Source organism: Triturus cristatus, chromosome 4_1 (assembly GCF_964204655.1).
Source record: "Triturus cristatus chromosome 4_1, aTriCri1.1, whole genome shotgun sequence".
Lineage (NCBI taxonomy): Eukaryota > Metazoa > Chordata > Amphibia > Caudata > Salamandridae > Triturus > Triturus cristatus.
In genome coordinates, this window is record NC_140585.1 from 707620750 (window position 1) to 707637679 (window position 16930).

Genomic DNA, 16930 nt, shown 5'->3' on the forward strand with positions numbered 1-16930 from the left:
TTTTGTATATTAAGTTTTGGAAACTGATACCACTATATTTCTGATTACTGCCAAAGGATTGCTTTGAGTAGAGGATCACCTTCAAGCTCCTCACCCACGCACACAAAGCACTCCACAACGCCAGACCAGCCTACCTGAACAGCAGACTCAGCTTCTACACCCCCATCCACCAGCTCCGCTCCGCCAACCTCGCCCTCGCAGATGTCCCCCACATCCAATGTACGACCACCGGTGGCATATCCTTCTCTTACCTCGCCGCCAAAACCTGGAACACCCTCCCAACCCACCTGCGACAGACCCAAGACCTACTCGCCTTCAGAATACTCCTCAAGACCTGGCTCTTCGAGCAGTAGCGGCACCCACCCCCCCACCCCTCAGCGCCTTGGGACCCTCATGAGTATGTAGCGCGCTTTACAAGTACCCTGATTGATTGATTGATTGATTGATTGATTGATTGATTGATTGAGTAGACACATGCCTGCCCAAACAACACATATACATGAGTTTGTTTGATGTAATGAAGCAAAGTTGTACCCAAGAGGCTACAAGTTATAATTGTGTCAGGTGTGATGCTCTGTCACAATTGTGAATGATGTTACATTAGCCCTATTAGAGGTGACATAACATAAAATGCACTTCTGACACTGTGGATATTCCAAACGTCAAATTGGTCAGTTGGCATTATGAGCAAACAATACTGAGCATGTGAGCAAAAATGACTAGAAACATAAGATTAAATGGCTAAATTTGTTATTAAAAACATATCACAAACATGGTTTGAATTAAAAATACTATTTAATTTTTGTTAAAAGGGACAAATGTGCATGATGTCTTACTCCTTCACAAATGTGCATGTAAGCCAGTCTTTCTTTTGAAAAAGAATATGTTTACAAATTGGTGACAGAGTAACACATACCCACAAACATTTTTTTAAATGTCCTTTGTTATGCCCAGATGATAAATCAATGATGAACAAAAATAGAATACTTAAAGGGTTTTTTACAGATGTGTTTTGTCACATATATATTGGAGCATCCTATCTTAAAAACTCAACATCAGGTGCAACTCATTACTTTGTAGGAATATGTAGAAATGCATCAAAGTTTAATCTGGTGCACATTGTGATTTGCATTTTAATTTTTGAATGGAAAATGATTTATGAATCAGAGTATGAAATATTTACTGTGCTGTTGTACCAATTATTGCCTAAAGTGAAAGCCAGCATATATTTAACATGTTTCACAATGATAAAACAAACTGGAAATAACTTAAGATATTTTGGAGTAAAATGTAAATCTTTTTTTGCTCTGAACTAAAATTGATTATAAATGTATCAAGCCCTATGAATTTACTTATGCTACCGAAGTCATTTGTAAATCTCCTGAAAATTAGTTCTGAATTTCTTCAACAGCATAAGTAATTTCATAGGGTGTGATACATTAACAAGCAGCTTCAGTACTGACTCTACATAATATTTTTAACATTTGAAAAACTTCCTAAGTTACTAGAAGTAAGTGTTAACATTGTGAAAGAAAACAGGCTTTCAGTTTATACAAATATTAGTGGAACTTAGCAGTAATTGTTGACACACATTAATTAATATTGCAATAAACAATAAAATCTGCTTTTTCACACACTGTGTAAAGGTATTTTTGCTTTACAATATTTTTTTAACATAAGTTCATTATTCAAAACAACAAATCAGAACCATTCAAAGGTGTTACACCGTTCCTTGAAAGAATTTAAAATGGTTAAGAGGAAAGATCATAAATGATATAGGAGCAATAATCTGGAATTGCAAGACTGTGACTAAACGGTTTCTGAAGATGTTTCCTCCAGTCATGAGATAATGATAAAAATGAACTAAAGTTTGAAAGCCTTGAAGCAGAAGAAATCTGAAAATTTGGAAAATGTTTTGAAAAAAAAGTTCATGATCAGTTCTATATACACAGATACAATAAAACTATTGTATATGTCTTTTACAGCATCTTCAGGAGCAGGTGAAATGGACATTGGCCACAAAAGCCAGGAAGCAGCTGGCCACTGTGTTTCGGGTGGTAAGACCTTAGACACTGATGGACACAGTGGTACAGAAGGAGAGGGGTCTGGAATGGAGGTTACCTGCTGATCAACATCTGCGGAGGCCTCTGCAAGCGATCAGTCTCTAGTGGTGGCGGGCCCTACAGGAACTGTACCAACTGCATCCTTGTCCGCCACCCAGAGCCCCTTTTTTTATCCACCCGACCCCCTAAAAGGCCTTGTGTCTCCTTCACCACAGGCACTTCACCCCCTGCCCCTGTCCCCCCCGCTGCGCTGAGCAAGGAGGCTATTGAGCTATTATGCAGCATCTCTGTGGCCAGACTGTGATCATAAATGGCATCCAGGGTCTTAGTTGCCACATGCAACACATGGTTGCATTTCTGGATGCCATTCACAGTTCCATGTCGGGCATGCAGACATCCCTTGCTAAAATAGCCTCCTCACTGACCCGAGCCTCTCAACCAGCCCAAATTTGTGCCCCAATAGGATCTCTTCCTCAACCCAAATCCAAAGTCCCACCCCTATCCCAACCATACATGCATCTCTGTAGCCACCCACTCCAACATACACAAGCAGCACACTCACACAGACACATAAACACAAACACACAAAGTAACACAAATACCCAACCAACATACAGCCATTATTGACACTATACCCACAGGTACCATAATAACCACCACACCCACAAGCAACACAACCACCACCATGCCCACAAGCACCACAATCACCACCACACCCACATTTGCCACCACTAATACAACCACAACCATCACCATAACCATCAGCACACCCACAACCACAACAACCACCAGCGCACCCACAAGCACCACAACCACCACCACACCTACAAGCACCTAACACACTCTCAAACACCACAACCACATCAACCACCTCAACAACAAAGTCATCCAAACAAACACACTCATAGAAAGCCACCCGCACACAAAACAGCACCCACTAAACCAAACACACATACTCACCTGAATACAAGACACCTGACAAACCACACACATCCAAACATACACCAGACCTACATGCAACTGCAAAACATACACCCACACAAACCACAGCCACAACAACCACCTCAAAAGCATTCTCATCCAATACAACACACTTATACGCAAGCACACCTACATGCAAAACAAAACCCACCAAACCCAAATGCAAGCATTCACCCAAACACCTGTCAAAATACACACACACAAACATACACAACATACATCAGACCACATGTAACTGAGCAACATATAGGCACACACACATCACCCATTCCAGCTCCCTCTACCTCCCAAACCCAATCCTGTCCCACACCTCCTACCTGTATTCCTCCTACTGAATGTATGTCTTACATGCCCCTCACCCATGTCAAACCAAAACCCACTCCTCACAAGAAAGATCCTTGAGGTGCCTCTCTGTGCCCACAAGATGCCCCTTCCTGAGGAAGTTCCCCTTTGACAGTCTGTTTAGGAGGCACATATCAGGCAACAGTCCAACAGCCAGTAGCGCTAAACAAGACTTTTTTCTCATGGTTTATGTTTGAAAAATAAGGATGTATGTATATGAGAGAAGTATCTCATTTGTGAATAAACAATCTAGTTTATTTTCACCAAGTTTGTCCTGACATTATTTTTCATTTACAATTCTTTGATTCCCAAGACTGTTAATGATGAATATGTGTATTACATATTTTTACTTTCAATTATGACAGGAAATACAACAGTGATTTTAAATGTCTAACCTGTAAAGTCCATACTCTAGTAAATAAACAATGTGATGGACATTTACATTTTGGTGCAAGCAATCATGATAATGGACACTCACACCAACAAATGGGTTTTAATTTTTTTTAAATGTTAATACAGTTTATTGGAACTTCATAAGTGATAAAAAAAAACACAGATGCATTACACCTTCAATGAAAATAGACATAAAAACATGTATTAAAATACAGAAACTGCACTAGACAAGGGGAAATGTTACATGGATAAATATATTAAATGATTCAAATTTGCAACTAACATTGATTCATTTTACAGTTATTTTGAAAAATAAGTTTCACCTTGTGTTGTGCAATTTCTCCATGTTGTTAATTTCAAATGATCCCAATAATGTGCAATGCATATATTTATAATTTTATTGTTTACAAAAATTAATTAAACACACCTGTATGGTCACTTTTAGATTGTTTGATTGATGTCAATTTTTTGGGAAGTGTCCCTTTTCATTAAGGCAGCTTGCACCAAATTTTAAAATACAATAGAATTATACAGGTGTGTTTCTTTACATTTCTTAAACTACAACATTACACATATGTGCATTACACATTAGTATGTTATTGCTTATAAGAGAGATTTAAAAATGCACTAGTCCAGAGCAAATGTTAACAGACCAGGCCTGGGTTAGGATCAAAAATAGGCCCAGGCACCCTAAAAAAAAGAGATCCAAATTTGCGGAGTGTGCCTTTTAGCAAAACACTGCTTCAGTGTTTTAAGTATTTTGAAAAGAAGGAGGAGGGGTTCTCGATAATTGGCATGTTTTCTTAACTTCACAGAGATAAAAAAAAATGCAAATGTTGCCGAGACGTTTTGTGCACGGATTAGGTCACAATGGTGAACCACACCTGAATAAAAGTTAGACCAATTCTGCCCCCTGCCCCTGCTCAATCTGCATACATTAATGGGCCAACCCAGAGTGAGACTGAGAATGACAACTCTGTCAGGTTGGTAAAAGGGTAGAGGCCAACAGTCACTTTTGTCTATGGGGACATCGATGCAGGAGGAAAATTCTGACGGAGATAGCGGCACTCCAACGGTCTTTCATCTGTCGACCCACCAACATCTAAATAGAGCATGCGGACTCGTAGTAGGAGGACAGAAAATCCAATGGAAAGCGATGGCTGGACCAAATCTGCCAAGATCTAAATGAGGCTCTAAGTTCTAAGATAGAAATCTTCACCGAGCGAGGGTGCAAACGTATCCAGCCAGTGAGGGACCATCTCTAGACAGGAAATTCAAATTTCTCCCACTCAGAGCTTTTCCACCCTATTCTGATGACATGGAGCCCTCTTTGGCCATAGCTTCTGCATTGGGCCACTGAGTATTTTTTACTTCTATTCCAGAGACTAAGTTCAACAGTAAAACTTCCGAATGGATAGAACCTGGTTTCTGTATCTCACACTCTGTCACTCTCTGCTTTAACTTGCATGTAGGTACAGGTCAAACTCCACCAGATGACCACGTTTGTCACTCAATACTTATGAGTTAATCTTAACCTTAAACTTTCATAAATTCATACCTATGTTTTCCCTTATTGGATTTTTGTTTAAATTTAATTTATTATGAAATGAATCTATTTTTCTAATTTGTTTGGAATTTTTCATGTGTTGTGTTTTCATGTTATTAACCCCTTCGATGCTTGTGACGGAGCGGTTCCATCATGCGCGTCGGTCGTGCTGTGCGGATGACAGAACCGCTCCGTCACGGCCGAGCCCGTGCACGAACCCTTCAGCACAGCGCGGTAATCCGCGCCGCGCTGAAGGAGTTAATCCTTTTGTACTGCATAAATACATTGCAAATTGTCTCTAAGTTAAGCCTGCCTGCTCTGTGCAATAGCTTCTGGGGGATGAAGCACAGGTTTACTTAGGTACTTTAGTGGTTCACCCTGACAAGGGTTGTGGCATATTCCTTGAGGTCAGTACTCAACCCCCTCAACTAAACCCCAATTGCTAACAGCTATATTAACCTTTGTTTTTTTCTGTGAATTTCTGGGGTTTCAGCCAACTCTTCTGCTTTGCATCTACAGTCAGGGGTTGGAGGCAGGTCTTGCACCAACCCCTAACAGGTGGCTCAACACCTGCTGCAGATGGCCTTTGGTTGTTTCAGCAGTGGTTTGGTCAAAGGCCGTGGCCTGCTGCCTGCCCTGCAGTGAGAGGCACCCAGCCCCCACTTCACACTGCCTTTGCCATCTACCCAGGTCCTACACTAAACCCCTAACCCTCCCACTGCATAGGGCTTTTAATCCTCTGGAACGTCCATCCCCCCAGAACCCTCAACACATATTTATTTTTTGTTTTGTACATCTTTACAGGTAAAGCATCATCCCAAGATACCTCAATAGTGTGTAAGGTCACTCTGAATAGCTTGATAGTATCTCATTACCATGGGTGTGAAACCTGAGCAGCAGGTACCATGAAGGAACCACAGTACTTTATTCTCGTGCCACACTGGATCCGGTAGGGGGACCATGCACTTGCAGCACAACATTTTCTTTTTGTTTTCCTCCCACCACATACACTAGAGCTCAGGGTGTCCCTATGCTGCCTCCTCTACTACTTTTTAAAAACAAATTCAGGACATGGGAACCTAGTCCGAGTTGTGTAATAGCAGCCACAACATTTTTCTCCAGTTTGCAGCCAGCCAATCAAATCTCATGGTACCGCGGGACTGGTACCAACCCTTCGATATCGAAATTGGCCGATGTGAACTTGAGCCCTCTCCATGCCCTGCTAATTATCCAATATATTATATCACATGTGAAATGATCTAGGGCATCATTGGTAGCATGACAGGAACATTTAAAATTACATCATTGATGACAAGACTGTGCATGGCGGAGGTGTGAGCTATATTTACTTTAAGGCACGAGTTATAGTTACTTGAGATAACTATAACTGGTGAATTCCAGTAGTTTTGTTTGTTTGAAACTGTATTTTTTAGCTAGTATTTTCACCTAAGAAAGTGTCAATTTACCTGTCCGCCAGCCAACTAGTACAAAACCTCTACTATTTACCCACCGGCCGGAAAAATAGTACATAATCTCTGCTGTTTAGCCAGCCACAGGTTTAATAGTAAAGATGAATTACAATTTGATCATTGGACAGATAGTTTAAAGGTGGTCTTTATTTAGCCGGCGATAAAGAGAAAAAGAAACTCTAGGCAATGATAGTGTGGTGGCCATGTTGCAATGGGGATGCAACATGTGTGAAGCATTTAAAAGTAAATCCATATACAAATCTGCAAAAGTTTGTTAAAAAAAAAACAAGGTAAGTGCATGAATTAATCTAAGCGGGTTATAAATGAAAAAAAAGTAAAATCAATATTGAATAAAAACATTTGTGTCACTTTAGTATTTCAAAATAAAACAGAAACTTCAGGATATGGCACACGGATATTTTGCACTTCAATCAGGGATTATTTGGCTGTCAGCAAAGAATAATGAGCATGGTTTTTATGCATGTTACATAAATGTTCTATTAAAACATGAGAAGACATTGTTTTGTAATGTTCATGATGCTCATTTTTGATGATTTTTGAGGGATGGGCTCTTTTTGGGGTTCCTATGAAAGGACTTATGCTACATTAGGCTGATCTTTAAGGGGGATTGTGCTTGCTATAAGGCCAGGGTTCTCAGTGCCAGAGGAGACCAGGAACAAATAGACTATGAGGAACAGGACACTGAAAAAGAGCACTAGGGGTACCAGGACCAGGGTGAGAAGGATCAGGGGGCCAGGAGGATGTGGAACAGGGGGATCTGGACCCAGTGGACAAGGCCTCAAGCGAACAGAAGGACCAGAAGTAGAAGGAACAGAAGGCCCTGGACTCTAAGAAGGAGGGCTATGGGGGCCTGTGCGAACTGAACTGATCAGAGGCAGACCCATGTAGGCAGACCAAAGAGGACTATTAACAGGAGAACAATGGAGAGATGACTCGGAGACTGGAGAGCCAAGATCACAGACATCAGATAAGGAGGATCAAGGGGACAGAAGCAAAAGGACCAGAACCAGGAAGACCACAAACAGAAAGGACCAGGACTAGCAGGACTTGGAGACCCTAGATTAGAATGACCAAGGGGTTAAAAAGGACAAGAAAGTCTAGGTTCAGTGGGACCAGAATCAGAAGGTCCCAGATTGTCCGACATAGGGAGATCCTAAACCAGGGGGACAAGAACTACATGAACTAGGGTGACCCACAAATTGAGATTTAGGAGGACCACTGCCAGACGGATGAGGAAGACAAGACCCAATAGGGCCATTACTAGGAAGAACATGATACAGGGGCCCATGGTCAGATGGTCATGAACACACTACAATAGCAAACCATGAGTCCAGGAGGACTAGCAGGAGTAAGATGGACAGGAGGACAGGGGACTAGGAGGGTGAGAGAAACCAAGGCAAGTGTAACTAGCATCAGAAGACCCAATACATGAAGGCAAGACACAGGAATATTAAAACGAAAGACCAGGACTACATGCATCAAGGTGGCAGGATCAAAAGGATTAGGAACAGGTAAACAACGGGGCTAGGTAAACCAGGGGATCTGGGCCAGGAGGACCGATGGACAAGAATTAGGGTGAGGAGGATAAAAAGGCCCAGGACTGGGCAAGGAGCAGAAGGACGAAGGCCAGGAGGATCAGGACTAGATTAAAGAGGACTAAGAAGATCAAGACCTGAACAGCAATTCCAGTCTGTACAAAATACTAGGATAAGCAGGGCTGGGATTAGGAAGACTGAGGAGGGGGGGCAGTACCAAGGGTACGCAGAAGACCAGAGCAAGTCATGATGATCAGAACCTAGGGAACCAGGGCTTGGATTACCAAGTGGGGTAAAGCAACCATTACAAGTATCAGGACCAGGCTGCAGAGGATCTAAGGTAAGAAGGTCAACCGGCATGTGGAAGGCCAAGTGGAATGGGCAGTGGTGGGCAGGAAGATGGGGACTAAAATGACTAAGCTTAGGAGGACCCGAACAAGGAGAACCTGGATCAATGGCTGCAGTACCAGGAGGATTAAATGAACAAGGAACAGATCCAGGAGAACACAGACAAACCAAATCAGGAGGACAAAGATTAAGAGGGCCAGGTCACAAGAGGCAAGATGGACTGTGGTACCAGGGCCAAGAGGTTCATGGTGAGGAGAACCAGGACAGGTCATAAGGACATACCAAACCACAAAGGAACAGGGCCAAATGGGCCAAGACTGGGGGAACCAGGAAGGGACATGATGGCCAAAAGGAAAGGTTAATGATAAACATAATAGGACAAGATGGACCAGGATGACCATGACCAAGGAGACCGAGACAATGATAGCACATGGGTCAGGTCCAGGAGAACTAGGTCCAGAAGAACCTAAACTATAAGGAACAGGGACAAGAGGATCAGGGACAATGTGCACAGACTCCTGAGAAGGATTATGAAAAACATGAATAGCATGTCCTTGGCCAGGAGAGCCATGTAGCTGGGACCAGGGACACAGGCAGTGAAAGTCAGAATGAAATGTTCTAAGAGGACCAGGAAACAAAATGACTGAGGGACCAGGAAGCTCAGGGCAAATAGGATCAGGACCTCGAGTACTAGGACCAAAAGGACCAGGGTGAGGAGGAAAAAGAAGATCAGGAAGACCAGGGATTTCAGGACCAGGATGATCCCAGCCTAGAGGTCCAGGACACAAGGCAAGGAACGGGATGGCCAGGAAAATGAGCAGCTGAATGACCAGGCCACAGAGGACCAGATAAAGGAGAACCATACCAGGTTTATGTAGTAGAATGAGGGTAAGCAGCAGGAAGGCCAGGGCCAAGAGGATCAGGACCAGATCCAGAAAGACAAGATGTAGGCCAATAGGACCGGGGCCAGATTAAGCCAGGAAGACAAGGGAGTTTAGTACCAAGGATTACAGGAGGACCACAGCCAGGTGGCCATGTGCAAGGAGGATTTGAAGGATCAGCACCAACAGGACCAGGAACAACCCCAGCAGTATCGGGGGGGCATGAGCATAGGACAAGGCCCCAGAGAACAAAGTAGAGGAGAAAGACCTGGAGCTCGGGGGTAGCAGGCCAGGTTGAAGATCAGGAGGACCAGAACAGCCAGAGCTAGGACGACTAAGGGGACTGGACCTGGATGTCCAAGAGGATTAGGACCAAAATGACGAGGCTCAGAAGGACCAAAACCAATAGGACCAAGAGGGCCCAGACTATTGGGTGCAGTGCATGAAGAACTATGAGGACAAGGCACAGGACTAGGAAGACATGGATGATCCAAAGCATTAAGCTGACCAGGACACAAGAGGTCAGATAGACTGAGGGGACCAGCAGGACCAGGAACTGCTATACTGAGAGCCAGATGAACAGGATGAGAAGGATTAGAAAAACCAGGTTAAATGGGCGAGGGTCAAGAGGATCAGGAAAGAAAAGAAAAAGCTAGGAGAATGGGGCCTGAAAGGACCAGGAGGGCTAGAAGGACCAGAACTAAGAGGACTAGGCATACAAAGACCCTAAAAGGGAGGGCAGAAACAAAAGGATCAAGTCTAGTGGATACAAAACCAGGAAGTGATAGCAGACTGTGAGGACCAGTAATAGGAAGACCAGACTGAGAGTGAGGAAAACTCAGGAAATATCACAACCTGACATGCCATGACAAGCTGGATCTGGATGAGGAGGCAATGGAGGACCAGGACATGAAAGGTCAGTATGATAGGAGCCCTGATGACCAAGCTGGCTAGCTAAGTATAGGATGACCTGATGAGTAGGATCCATATAAACTGGACAAGTTAGTCAAAGATGACAATGAGCAGGAGGACCAGGGCCAAGATTATCATGACATGTTGGATGAAAACCCAGAGAATTAGTCAGGTCAGGAGTAGGTGAACTATAGCCATTAAGACCAGGTACCAGATAGGGGAGACTTAGGTGGATGAGAAGTCTCAGATAAGTAAAACCAGGAGAAGGGCTAGGAGGACCAGAGAGGTCTGAACCAAGGGACCTGAAGTTCCAAGTTGAGCCGGTAGACCTGGAACTGGGGTATTAGGATCAGGCTGGTGAGGATCAGAGGAACCAGGGCAACCAGAGCCACAGGGACCAATGGGACTAGACAAGGACAAAAATCCAATCCCAGCCCAAGAGGACCTAAATAGGAGGAGAAGGACTAGAGTAGGCAGTACCAGATGGACCACAAAGACCAGAGCAAAAAGAATCAGGATGACACAAACCAGGAAGATAAGGCGTGTCAGTCCTAGAAGAACCAGGACAACAGGATTAGTTAGATAAGGACACAGCAGATCAGCAGGATCAGGATAAGAATCAGAAGTACCAGGATCAGGAGGCCCAGGAAGGGCTACCCTCCTGCACAAATCCTTTAAGGCGTTTTACTCTTTCAATGTGTGCTGCAGAATGCAGCATGCAAAGAAAGAGGAAGTAGCAAGGAGCAATAGATATTTCTCCACCATTACACCTCACTTAGGAAGGGGCACCATTTTAGCTCGATCCTAGGTTTAATTACCTTAGTAAATCTGGAATTGCATAAAAAACCATGGGTGGATGAATGAAATGACCATACTCTACCCATAGAATGCCTTCTCAACAAAGGGTAAACAAGGCAGTGATGTGCGCTGTCTTGAGTCACTCTGGATTTACCAAGCCACCCACTGCCACACAAGGTGGCTTTGCGTGGCTTAGTAAGTCCCATTTAAGGGTGTGTGTTCCCTTGTGTCGCTTTGATTGATGCAAGGGCGATGCAAGCCCTTAGTAAATCTGCATACAAAGTGCATAGTAGTAAGACTCCTTGTGTGATGAAAGTCTTAGTGCATGGACTAGTGGGAAGCATTTTACATGGCATAATGGAGAGTGGGTACAGCTTTCCTACTCGGTTGAAGTGAATTGACTGCATTCCTGTGGATAGAGGGTGGAACTGAATTGTAGAAGAATGGAGAAAAGTCTACCCAAAAAAAATCTGTGAAGTCCTTTTTAGCAAAAGGCTGCTGATTAGTTCTTCTGGGGTGCAACATAGAGTAGATGTTAGAAGTAAGGGGCAGGTCATAGGTTTCTCATGTTAAAGGTGTTAACGTTTCTAAGCAGGGCTGCCATTTTAGCTGTGTCAAATGACTCTGAAAGGCTGATGACAGCCAGGTGCACTTGGCCTTTATATGGCGACCGTGCGACACAGGTAAGTGTGACCCACTTGTGGGACACCCCCGCGCCGCACGGCCACCAGCTGCTGCGTGTGCCCCTCAGCCTTGTCCCTGCCGCGCTGCCTGCCTCGCCGCCGGCTGACTCCGTTGCCGTTTGTTTTGCCTTTGTTTCTCTCGCCATTTGTGCTTGTCATCTGTATTCCCTGCCCGTGTTTGAGTTTCTTTTTCCCTTGTTTTGTTCGCCATTTGTGCTTAATAAAGTATATTTGCCTGTTTATCTGTCCAGCTTGTGTCCTTCCTGTTAGCCCGCCTACATCGCCGCCTTCCCTCCCCGCTCCCCGCTTCCCGCCACCACCGCAAGCCCCGCCCCTTTTTTCATTCTGTTCCCGCCCCGCTCCCGCCTCCCAGCTGCTCCGCCCACCCGCGCACTTCGCCTTTATATGGCGACCGTGCGAACGCGCAGCGGTCACGCGCAGCGGGCGCGCCGATTGTGCGCCGAAGGCGCGCCAAAGGTAAGCCCGTCTGCGCCCGTCCGCGACCGGATCGCGACCAGCGCCAGGACCCCTGGCCCCCGATGCCGCCGACCGACCCGCCTGACGTACTCCGCCGCCACCCTCATCGCTCTCAACTCTGGCCGACTCCCAGAATGCCATCAAGCCACACCACGACGCACCCACGGACCTTTCAGCTGCCACGCCTGCAAATTCACCTGCATCCGGACCTGCCGCACACCAGCCCCCGCCAAGTCGAACAGCAGCAGCACCCACCTCAAGTGCATCCTGCTCAACACCCGCTCCGTCCACAGACACGCCATCGAACTCTGGAACCTCCTAGACGCCACAGCCCCTGACGTTGCCTTCCTCACAGAGACCTGGATGAACGCCTCTTCAGCTCCCGACATCGCCATCGCTATCCCAGAGGGCTACAAGATCGTCCGGAGGGACCGCAACGCCAACCAGATGGGAGGAGGCATCGCCATCATCCACAAGAACACCATCCGTCTCACGACCAGCACCGAGAACACCCTGACCACTGCCGAACACCTGCATTTCCAGATCCACACCAACCCGAACACCACCCTCAGAGGCACCCTGATCTACCGACCCCCTGGACCACGCACGCAATTCAGCGAGGACATCGCCGACTTCGTCAGCCCGCATGCCCTCCCCTCCGCTGACTACATCCTCCTGGGGGACCTCAACTTCCACCTGGAGAACAACAACGACCGCAACACCAGCACCCTGCTGGACAACCTCGCCAACCTGGGACTCAAGCAACTGGTGTCCACCCCCACCCACCTCGCCGGACACACACTCGACGCAGTCTTCTCTTCCAGCACAGACATCGACTTCAGCCACGCCACAGAGCTCCAATGGACGGACCACAGCTGCATCCACTTCACCTTCAAGAGAACGACGACCCACCACCACCAGCAACAGGCCGCCCGCAGAAGCTGGAACAAGATCACAGCAGACCAGCTCGCCACCTCCCTGAGCCAGCACCCTCCTGCCAGCTCAGCGAACCCCAGCCAGGCCGCCGTCAACCTCACGAAGTGGATCAGCATCTGCGCGGACGAGCTCGCCCCGCTGAGGACCCCGCCCAGCAGACCCGGAAGCAAGAAAGCCCCATGGTTCACCGACGAACTCAAGAGCTCCAAGAAGAACTGCCGAGCCCTCGAGAAAGTCTGGAGAAGGGAACCTACACCGGACAACAGGACCTCCTTCAAGCTTGCCACCCGGAAGCACCACCAGCTTATCCGCGCCGCCAAGAAAACAGCATTCAAGGAACGGTTGGACAACAACGCACACAACTGCAAGGAACTCTTCAACATCGTGAAAGAGCTCTCCAACCCCAGCGCAGGAAACAACGACATCACCCCATCACAAGACCTCTGCAACTCCCTCGCTTCATACTTCCACAACAAGATCACGGACATACACAACAGCTTCAACAACCAACCAACGCACACCATGACCGAACAATCACCCCCCACCACCACCCTCCACGCCTGGACCCCGATCAGCACCGAAGACACCATCCGCACGATGAACTCCATCCACTCCGGATCACCGACCGACCCCTGCCCTCACCACGTTTTCAACAAGGCCGACGCTGTCATCGCACCCCACCTGCGAGACATCATCAACACATCATTCAACACCGCCACCTTCCCTGAGAGCTGGAAACACGCCGAACTCAGCGCCTTACTCAAGAAACCAACAGCGGACCCCACCGAACTCAAGAACTACCGCCCCATCTCGCTCCTCCCGTTTCCAGCCAAAGTCATCGAGAAGACCGTCAACAAGCAGATGGCCGCCTTCCTCGAGACGAACGGATCCCTCGACCCCTCACAGTCCGGCTTCCGAGCCAATCACAGCACCGAGACCGCCCTCATCGCCGCCACCGATGACATCCGAGCCCTGATGGACAATGGAGAAACAGCGGCCCTCATCCTCCTAGACCTCTCCGCGGCATTCGACACGGTCTGCCACCGCACCCTAGTACAGCGCCTCAGTAACATCGGAATCCAGGACAAGGCGCTGGAATGGATCATCTCCTTCCTCGACGGAAGGACACAGAGAGTCCGCCTACCACCATACAAATCAGAAGCCTCCGAAGTCATCTGCGGCGTCCCTCAAGGATCATCTCTGAGCCCCACCCTCTTCAACGTCTACATGAGCCCCCTCGCGGCCATCGTACGCAAACACAACCTCAGCATTATCTCCTACGCCGACGACACCCAGCTGATCCTCTCCCTGACCAACGACCCCGCCTCCGCCAGAGCCAACCTGCACGAAGGGATGAAAGAGGTAGCCGAGTGGATGACGACCAGCCGCCTGAAACTGAACTCTGACAAGACGGAGGTCCTCATCCTGGGCTCTTCCCCCTCCGCCTGGGACGACTCCTGGTGGCCTCCAGCCCTGGGCACCGCACCCAAACCAACAGACCATGCACGCAACCTGGGCTTCATCCTGGACTCCTCCCTCTCCATGACCAGGCAAGTCAACAACGTCTCCTCGGCGTGCTTCAACATCCTACGCATGCTACGGAAGATCTTCCGGTGGATCCCCACCGAGACCAGGAAGACCGTCACCCAGGCCCTCGTCACCAGCCGACTGGACTACGGCAACGCCCTCTACGCCGGTACCACCGCCAAGCTCCAGAAGAGACTCCAGCGGATCCAGAACGCCTCGGCCAGACTCATCCTCGACATCCCACGAACCAGCCACATCACCGGACACCTGAGAGACCTTCACTGGCTCCCCGTCAACAAAAGAATCACCTTCCGCCTCCTCACCCACGCACACAAAGCCCTACACGACCAAGGCCCGAGCTACCTCAACAGCCGGATCAACTTCTACGCTCCCAAACGCCACCTCCGATCAGCCAACCACGCCCTCGCCGCCGTCCCCCGCATCCGAAGAGCGACTACAGGAGGAAGGTCCTTCTCCTACCTGGCCGCCAAGACCTGGAACTCCCTCCCGACCGACCTGCGCCTGACCCAAGACCACCTCTCCTTCAGGAAGAAGCTGAAGACCTGGCTGTTCGAGCAGTAGCGGCACCCCCCCCCCCAGCGCCTTGAGACCCTACGGGTATGTAGCGCGCTCTATAAGTGTCACTGATTGATTGATTGATTGCTGAGATCTCCCATTTCAGTGTATTCTTGTTTTACATGTATACTTCTGCTTGGATCCAGCACTATTGCTACTGCTGTGAGAATCATCATCCAGCATAAAGGCTGCATCTGACAGCCAGAAAATGATACTTGAAAGGGAAACACCCCAAATCAGTTCTGAAACATATATAGTGGATCTACAATGTCTGTCTGGAAAATGGGTATTAAATGGAACTCTGAAGTGATCAATCAGTAGGTCATATGAATGGTGGTAACAAAATGTCTCTGCATATTCAGTGTCTAATGTCTTATATCTTTCAATATTTGTAACAAAGTCAATGAATACAACTCTCTGTGCGCTTCTTTTCTTCTGTGTCATTGATGACTATATGTCTTTCTCTGATTTAATGGGAAAATGCATTCATATCCCAATGACATTCAGTTTAATTAATTATAGTCCAATTCCTTTGCTTGTGGCTTCTCAACAAACTACTCTCTGATGGCTGGCCAAAGAACAGGCTGTGAAAGGAAGAACTTGTACTATCTACCCGGCTTTGACTAAAACTTGGTTGTACGGAACCGAAAAAAAATAATGACCCATCACCCGGTTTGAAAACTCTCAGTGTGTGGGACCATTTATTTTTTTGGGTTGCATTTGTTTTTGAAAAAGAGACATGTTTTTTAAAGTTTGCTAGCAGCCCATCATGTCTGACTGTACTGTTCATCAAGCGTTTCGAGCAAAAATAAACTCCTGCTTTGGAAGTAACCATGGGACCGAGACTGCACTTCTATTTGCAGTCAATAACATCCACTCCATGGTTGATGCTGGACAGGCTCCGGTACTGATCCTGATGAATCTATCCGCAGCCTTTGACACCATCTCTTCCACCTGGATGATTGACCGCTGACAGGAAATTGGGGTCACAGATTTAGCCTTGAAGCTTCTGTCATCATTCCTGACGGACAGGACACAGACAGGGTGGGGGGACCAGTTCCACTCTGAACCCATAGCCACTCTATGTGGGGTCCCCCAGGGCTCATCACAAGTCCAACTCTGTTTAATATTTACGTCTTCCTGCTGGCCAAATTGATTAGTTCCTTTGGGCTACAGGATTTATCCTATGCTGATGACACACAAATAATTGTGTCTATCACAAAGGACATAGAAGCCTCTGCCTCCAAATTTAATAATTATATGCACGCTGTGGCCACCTGGATCATAACAAATTACCTCCCACTTAATGGGAACAAATCCGAGGTCTTGATATTTGGTAATAAACAACCCATTTGGACCCCTTCGTGATGGCCAGAAATGCAACGTCAATGTCCTAGCCCTGCTGACTCTGCTAAAAAACTTGGCGATTGCTAAATTGCCAA